The sequence below is a fragment of the Bufo gargarizans genome, chromosome 2, assembly GCF_014858855.1.
Source record: "Bufo gargarizans isolate SCDJY-AF-19 chromosome 2, ASM1485885v1, whole genome shotgun sequence".
Lineage (NCBI taxonomy): Eukaryota > Metazoa > Chordata > Amphibia > Anura > Bufonidae > Bufo > Bufo gargarizans.
In genome coordinates, this window is record NC_058081.1 from 355,146,104 (window position 1) to 355,154,648 (window position 8,545).

Consider the following 8,545-nt stretch of genomic DNA (forward strand, 5'->3'; position numbering starts at 1 on the left):
ATGACTTTAGTGGGGTGACAGAAGCCCTTTAAGCCAGCCAGGCCCAGACTAGAGAACAGACAGTGTGTGACGTGGCCCTACCCTACCCTAACCTACCGATACCGAACAGACTGGACTGAGCCTGACCTAGTGGTGATGGTGTGTAGCAGGTTAACTTAATAATAATAAGGTACAACTTACAAGTAGTGACTGAGTGGACTGACTAAGTCTCTTTCTATTCTAACTAGAGAGATTAGATCTGACTCTGACTGAGTCTGAGAGGAGAGCTGGCTGGCGGCTGCCCCAGAATCTTCCTGATTTAAAAGTTAAAGGGGTTCTGCACTTTAATTTAATTGATGATCTATACTCTGGATAGATCATCAGCTTCTGATCGGCGGGGGTCAGACACCCGGGACCCCCGCCGATCAGCTGCTTGAGAAGGCACCAGCGCTCCAGTAGCGCCGCGGCCTTCTCACTGTTTACCGCCAGCCCACTGACGTCACGACTAGTATCAACTAGCGTGGGAGTGGCTAAGCTCCATTCAAGTCAACAGAGCTTAGCCGCGCCTAGGCTAGTTGATACTAGTCATGATGTCAGTCAGTGGGCTGGCGGTAAACAGTGAGAAGGCCGCGGTGCTGCTCCAGCGCCGGTGCCTTTTCAAACAGCTGATCGGTGGGGGTACCGGGTGTCTGACCCCCGCCGATCAGATGCTGATGATCTATCCAGAGTATAGATCATCAGTTAAATGAAAGTGCAGAACCCCTTTAAAGTTACTGTCAGTGCAGCCTGGATGATTACAGTGTTTACTACTTTACCATTTAGAGAAATCATGTTCAAATGTGAGCGGTGGGAGGGGGATCTGTGGTCTGTGGATGTCATGAGTCATTACACTGTTATAGGGGGGGAGGGATCTATAGATGATACTCTTATAGTGTTATAGGGAGGGGGATCGGGGGTCTTTGGATGTCATGACACTGTTACTGGGGGGGGGGGGGAAATCTGTAGATGACACTGTTATAGGGAGGGGAATCTGTAGATGACACGGTTATGGGGGGGGGGGGATCTGTGCCACTGTTAGGCTCCATTCAGACGTCCGTAACAGCGGCAATGTGCGGGTCCGCATTTTTTTTCGGGAACGGAATTGCGGACCCGGAAGTGCGGGTCCGCATTTCTGTATCCGGCAGCACACCGTGCCCTATAGAAATGAGTGGGTCCGCAATTCCGTTACGCAAATTTCGGATGTATGAATGGGGCCTTATAGGGAGAGGGATCCCGATATGACACTGATATGGGGTGGATCTGTGGATGACACATAGCATAAAATGCTATAAACGGTATGTGTCATCCACAGATCCCCAGGCAGCTAGGACATGTTGAAATCTGAGTGATTAGGGTTTTTCTTCCCTATTGCGGTTTTAGGTATTGGGTAAAGTATTGCAGCATTTCTAAGCATACTTGTGTAAATGTATCGTTGTTATAGCTGCCCCCCTACTTTTGTCCTGGCCCCCAGTGTGCCCCCCCAAAATTTGAAAGCTAGAGACGCCACTGAGCATGTAGCAGAGCTGTGTGTGTGTGTACAGGGTGCTTGCAGCAATGTAGCATGTAGCAGAGCAGGAAGTCTGGTAGAGGACTCGGTGACACGATTCTTTTAACTAATAAACTCTCAGACAATTATCTGAGTCCCTGCAATAACTATACATTGTAATTACATCACAGTCTGCCCCACTGCATTCACTGCAGCAGAGCTGTGTTTGCCAGGAGCGAGTCCCTCCTGACCTTCGGTTCACTTGAGAGCCGACTCAGCAGTTGCTGCTGTACTGCGCTGCTCAACTCAGCCTGGGGGCGTCGCCTGATTCCGACGTGAGACGTCGGTCGGTGGGCGGAGACAGCACATTCGGAGCAAGCAGGAGGAGCCGCTGCTGGAAGAAATTGGTAGATAATGATGGGGGAGAGCAGCTGCGGACTCAGTTTTTAAAGCGATGACGTCACAAAATATACCGTGGTATTTAGGAAACAGCGATATCGGCGTTTTTTTAATACCGCGGTATATCGTGATACCGGTATATCGCCCAACCCTAGCCTCACCTGTAGCAGCCTCCTCCGCTCAAAATGCTGACCGTTTTTCAGGGGACAAGAAGTATTTCCTGACATTTAAAGAAAGTTGCAAGCTTTATTTTCGTTTACGCCCACATTCTTCGGGCTCTGAGCAGCAAAGGGTAGGCATTATTATCTCTTTGTTGCAGGAAGACCCACAAGAATGGGCTTACTCTCTCCCCACGGAGTCCCCATGACTAGCTACCATGGAGGTGTTTTTTCAGGCCTTAGGAGTACTCTATGATGAACCCGATAAGTCGGCTGTAGCAGAGAGTCAGTTAAAGTCTCTTTGTCAGGGAGACAGGCCTGTGGAGGAATATTGCACCAAATTACGGAGATGGTGCGTCTCCTCTGGTTGGAATGATCCCGCGCTCAGGTGTCAGTTCAGGTTAGGGTTCTCTGAAGACTTGAAAGATATGTTAGTCAATTACCCTCTCCCCGACACCTTAGAACAGACGATGACTCTTGCTATCAGACTGGAACGACGAATTAGGGAAAGACAAAGGGAACTACTGACGTTTCCACAGGTGGTGGTGAAACCTAAATCCTCACCCTTGAAAGTCCAACTGGAAAATCATCCTGAAGAGCCCATGCAACTCAAAATGACCAGGAGGGATCTTTGACGTCAAAAGGGTGCCTGCTTTTATTGTGGAGAATCGTATCACTGGTTATGGCAATGTCCCAAAATTCTTCCTTCCAGGAGATCTCCATGTCCTGACGCCCATAAGGATAAGGTACTCCCCAAGGTGGCTAAAGAAAAAATATTGTTACCTGTGGGTATTTTCTTTGATTCTAGTAAGGGTTCCGGGGAGGCGTTTATTGATTCTGGGTCCTCCTCAAATTTTATCGACCATGATTTTCTTTCCCTTGGTGTGCCCATGTTGTCTCTGGCCAACCCCATTTATATTGTCGCTATTGATTCCACGCCATTAGTGGGCAGGACGGTGGAATACTGTACTCTGGAGGTAACCCTGACTGTGGGGGCTTGTCATACTGAGTGTACCTCTTTTTTGATTCTTAAGAATTTACACGTGGAGGTAGTTCTGGGTTTACCTTCGCTCCAGGTCCATAATCCAGTCATCAACTGGTCCACGGGTGAATAAAAGAAGTGGGGGGTAAAATGTGATTCATGCTGTCTACCTGTGATTCAGGCTGGAGTCACTGCAGAGTCACACTCTCTTCCCTCTTACATTGATGACTTTGCAGATGTTTTTTCCATGTCCAAGGCTGATTTCCTTCCCCTGCATAAACTGTATGACTGTGCTATTAAGCTAGTTCTGGGATCCAAGTACCCTAGGGGCCATATTTATAATTTGTTCGGTCCGGAACAGGAGTCTAAGAGGGACTACCTGAAGGAGAGCCTACAAAAAGGGACATATTAGACCCTCGGTGTCTACTATGGGGGCAGGGTTTTTCTTTGTTGCCAAAAAGATGGTGGTTTGAGACCGTATAATGATTATAGAGAGCTAAATAAGAATACTAATAACATAGAAACATACAATGTGTCGGCAGATAAGAATCATTTGGCCCATCTAGTCTGCCCAATATACTGAATAATATGAATAGCCCCTGGCCCTATTTTATATGAAGAATGTCCTTATGCCTATCCCATGCATGCTTAAACTCCTCCACTGTATTTGCAGCTACCACTTCTGCAGGAAGGCTATTCCATGCATCCACTACTCTCTCAGTAAAGTAATACTTCCTGATATTACTTTTAAACCTTTGCCCCTCTAATTTAAAACTATGTCCTCTTATAGCAGTTTTTCTTCTTTTAAATATTTTCTCCTATCTTACCTTGTTGATTCCCTTTATGTATTTAATAGTTTCTATCATATCCCCTCTGTCTCGTCTTTCTTCCAAGCTATACATGTTAAGGTCCTTTAATCTTTCCTGGTAAGTTTTATCCTGCAATCCATGTACTAGTTTAGTAGCTGTTCTCTGAACTCTCTCCAAAGTATCAATATCCTTCTGGAGATATGGTCTCCAGTACTGCGCACAATACTCCAAATGAGGTCTCACTAGTGCTCTGTAGAGCGGCATGAACACCTCCCTCTTTCTAATGTCAATGCCTCTCCCTATACACCCAAGCATTCGACTAGCATTTCCTGCTGCTCTATGACATTGTCTGCCTATCTTTAAGTCTTCTGAAATAATGACCCCTAAATCCTCTTTCTCAGATACTGAGGTTAGGACTGTATCACTGATTTTATATTCTGCTCTTGGGTTTATCTTGCACTTATCAACATTACATTTTAGTTGCCAGATTTTTGACCATTCCTCTAGTCATAAATCCTTTTCCATTTGGTGTATCCCTCCAGGAACAACACCCCCTTACAAATCTTTGTGTCATCAGCAAAAAGACACACCTTACCATTGAGGCCTTCTGCAATTTCGCTGATAAAGATATTAAACAATATGGGTCCCAGAACAGATTCTTGAGGTACCCCACTGGTAACCAGACCATGGTCTGAATATACTCCATTGACTACAACACTCTGTTGTCTGTCCCTCAGCCACTGCCTAATCCATTCAACAATATGGGAGTCCAAGCTCAAAGACTGCAATTAATTGATAAGCCATCTATGTGGGACAGTATCAAAAGCCTTACTAAAGTCTAGATAAGTGATGTCTACTGAACCTCCGCCATCTATTATTTTAGTCACCCAATCAAAAACAATCTATAAGATTAGTGTGACATCATCTCCCTGAAGTAAACCCATGCTGATTTTCATCTTTCAATCCATGGGATTTTAGATGTTCCACAATCCTCTCTTTAAGTATGGTTTCCATTAATTTCCCCACTATTGATGTCAGGCTTACAGGCCTATAGTTGCCCGATTCCTCCCTACTACCTTTCTAGCAGAATCAGTACTCTTTGCCATTGATTGCAGACCTGTTTAACCAAATTCTTGGAGCTCGCTGGTTTACTAAACTTGATCTTAAAGGGGCCTATAATCTTGTTCTTATTAAGGAGGGGGATGAGTGTAAAACTGCCTTTAATACCCCTGAGGGTCAATATGAATATTTAGTGATGCAAGCACAGCTTCTTCTTCAAAATTACCTGCATGTCATCTCCTTTGTAGCACTGCTGCAGTGTAATTACAACTGCTCCATCCCATTCAAGTGAATGAGGGATGCTGGATGCTTAAAGAAAAAGATGCTACAGTTTAATGCTTTCTTTGGGTATCAAGGCCACTTTCACATCGCAGAATTTTGGCCAGCATTTGTAAGATCAAGTCAAGGGTTGAGTGCATTTATACTTCCACTGTTCTACTCTTACTTTTGGCTCACCAATGTAAAACATCACAGGCACATGTGGAAGTGGTCTTTAAACAAGGCTTGCAACAATATCAGGGCATTTTTTACATTGTGAACTTCTGGATTAGTGTGCTGCCACATACAGTACAAACCAAAAGTTTGGACACACCTTCTCATTCAAAGAGTTTTCTTTATTTTCATGACTATGAAAATTGTAGATTCACACTGAAGGCATCACAACTATGAAATAACACATGTGGAATTATATACATAACAAAAAAGTGTGAAACAACTGAAAATATGTCATATTCTAGGTTCTTCAAAGTAGCCACCTTTTGCTTTGATTACTGCTTTGCACACTCTTGGCATTCTCTTGATGAGCTTCAAGAGGTAGTCACCTGAAATGGTTTTCACTTCACAGGTGTGCCCTGTCAGGTTTAATAAGTGGGATTTCTTGCCTTATAAATGGGGTTGGGACCATCAGTTGCATTGTGGAGAAGTCAGTTGGATACACAGCTGATAGTCATACTGAATAGACTGTTAGAATTTGTATTATGGCAAGAAAAAAGCAGCTAAGTAAAGAAAAACGAGTGGCCATCGTTACTTTAAGAAATGAAGGTCAGTCAGTCCGAAAAATTGGGAAAACTTTGAAAGTGTCCCCAAGTGCAGTCACAAAAACCATCAAGCGCTACAAAGAAACTGGCTCACATGCGGACCGCCCCAGGAAAGGAAGACCAAGAGTCACCTCTGCTGCAGAGGATAAGTTCATCCGAGTCACCAGCCTCAGAAATCACAGGTTAACAGCAGCTCAGATTAGAGACCAGGTCAATGCCACACAGAGTTCTAGCAGCAGACATATCTCTAGAACAACTGTTAAGAGGAGACTGTGTGAATCAGGTCTTCATGGTAGAATATCTGCTAGGAAACCACTGCTAAGGACAGGCAACAAGCAGAAGAGACTTGTTTGGGCTAAAGAACACAAGGAATGGACATTAGACCAGTGGAAATCTGTGCTTCGGTCTGATGAGTCCAAATTTGAGATCTTTGGTTCCAACCACCGTGTCTTTGTGCGACGCAGAAAAGGTGAACGGATGGACTCTATATGCCTGGTTCCCACCGTGAAGCATGGAGGAGGAGGTGTGATGGTGTGGGGGTGCTTTGCTGGTGACACTGTTGGGGATTTATTCAAAATTGAAGGCATACTAAACCAGCATGGCTACCACAGCATCTTGCAGCGGCATGCTATTCCATCCGGTTTGCGTTTAGTTGGACCATCATTTAACACACACATCCAGGCTGTGTAAGGGCTATTTGACCATGAAGGAGAGTGATGGGGTGCTGCGCCAGATGACCTGGCCTCCACAGTCACCGGACCTGAACCCAATCGAGATGGTTTGGGGTGAGCTGGACCGCAGAGTGAAGGCAAAAGGGCCAACAAGTGCTAAGCATCTCTGGGAACTCCTTCAAGACTGTTGGAAGACCATTTCAGGTGAATAGCTATTGAAGCTCATAAAGAGAATCCCAAGAGTGTGCAAAGCAGTAATCAAAGCAAAAGGTGGCTACTTTGAAGAACCTAGAATATGAAATTTTCAGTTGTTTCACACTTTTTTGTTATGTATATAATTCCACATGTGTTAATTCATAGTTTTGATGCCTTCAGTGTGAATCTACAATTTATATAGTCATGAAAATAAAGAAAACTCTTTGAATGAGGTGTGTCCAAACTTTTGGTCTGTACTGTATATCTGTCAAACCACATACACCCCGCTTCTCATTGACACTGTAAAATAAAGAAGCATAAGTAAGTTGAAGTATGTATGCAACAAGTTATCCTAAATAATGTAATACTCAAAGAAAGGTATTTTCTTTAGTTTCCAGGAGACAAAAGTTTTCACTGCATACCATTAATTATCTGGCCTCAATATCCAGCCATTCATGGACATGAATTTATATTTGTAATAATGACTCAAGGAAGGATTCTTGTGAACTGCATGTAATCCTAATATTTGTCCAAATCTTTTGTTCCCAAAATGTGAATTGGACGGGTTTGTTCACAAAGATGAGGTTCCAACTTGCCACGTGATTTTTATTACTCTCTTCAGTGACAGAGGAAGACACCTATGCCTTAAAAGGCCGTGAAGTTCACTCTGATGAGAGAACCAAAGTTCTTTGCTACAAGAGTGGTTGATATGTTGTGCCTCAGAAACTTCCACAAACACTCCTAAGTTTAGACATTTCTTTATTTAGTATTGAAGCTAAAAAAATCTTCAGATCTCAGAAAACGTACTAACCTGAAGCAGCTAAATATCAACAAAACAAATCCATCTTGTTAAAACAGGAATTTTGGGAAAACAGAATCTAAACTAAGGCAAATGTACTGGTAACAATAAGCTGGCGTCACAAAATTCTGGCATGTTTGAAGGTCTAATAAATGTCGCTATATTGTTTATAGATAATGGTGACACTGCAAGTGTACAACAAATTACATTTTCTTCTTTAGAAAATGTAAAAATGTTTGTGTAACACACGAGTGAGAGGGTTATTTAAAGTCTCAACTGTATATGAGAAAACACACAGAGAGAATGCACCAAACAGATATAACACTGACTATGCTGGCAAGACATAAGTAAAGGTATTAAAAGCTGAGACTTTTGCCAATATGTTCCAGTCATGGAGATATCGGAGCCCACATGCACCACGTCACGGTTTCTCAGCATGGCAAGGGGTCCTAACCACTGCTCTGACTATGGTGTGAACACGGTCTGGGGATGATATAATTCAGCTCACAGCCAAGCTCCCCACAATTGCCCAGCATAAATGCTGTGGTTGTACAATGTGGATGAAGCCAGGCCGTGAGCCACACCCACACCAGACCATGTGAGGGAGGTTACCAGGTGCAAAAAAGTGCTAGAGTGCCAAGTAAAGGCAAACACACTCAGTCAGTGTTATATCTGTTTGGTGCATTCTCTCTGTGTGTTCTCTATGATTGCTACATTCTGTGTAGTTTGCTCTTGTGGTGCATGTGGACCGCGTCGATATTCTCCATTGTATGCATATTTTGCTGGGGTTAGTCGATTACTGCGGTCCACATGCGGTCGGGCTGCTCCCCTAACTAAAGACACGCTACAGTGTCATGGGCTGAGCAGCTCCTCCAGAATTGCCACTAAATTTTTTTGTTTTTCATTTTCTGTCTTGTATATGAGAAAAGTCC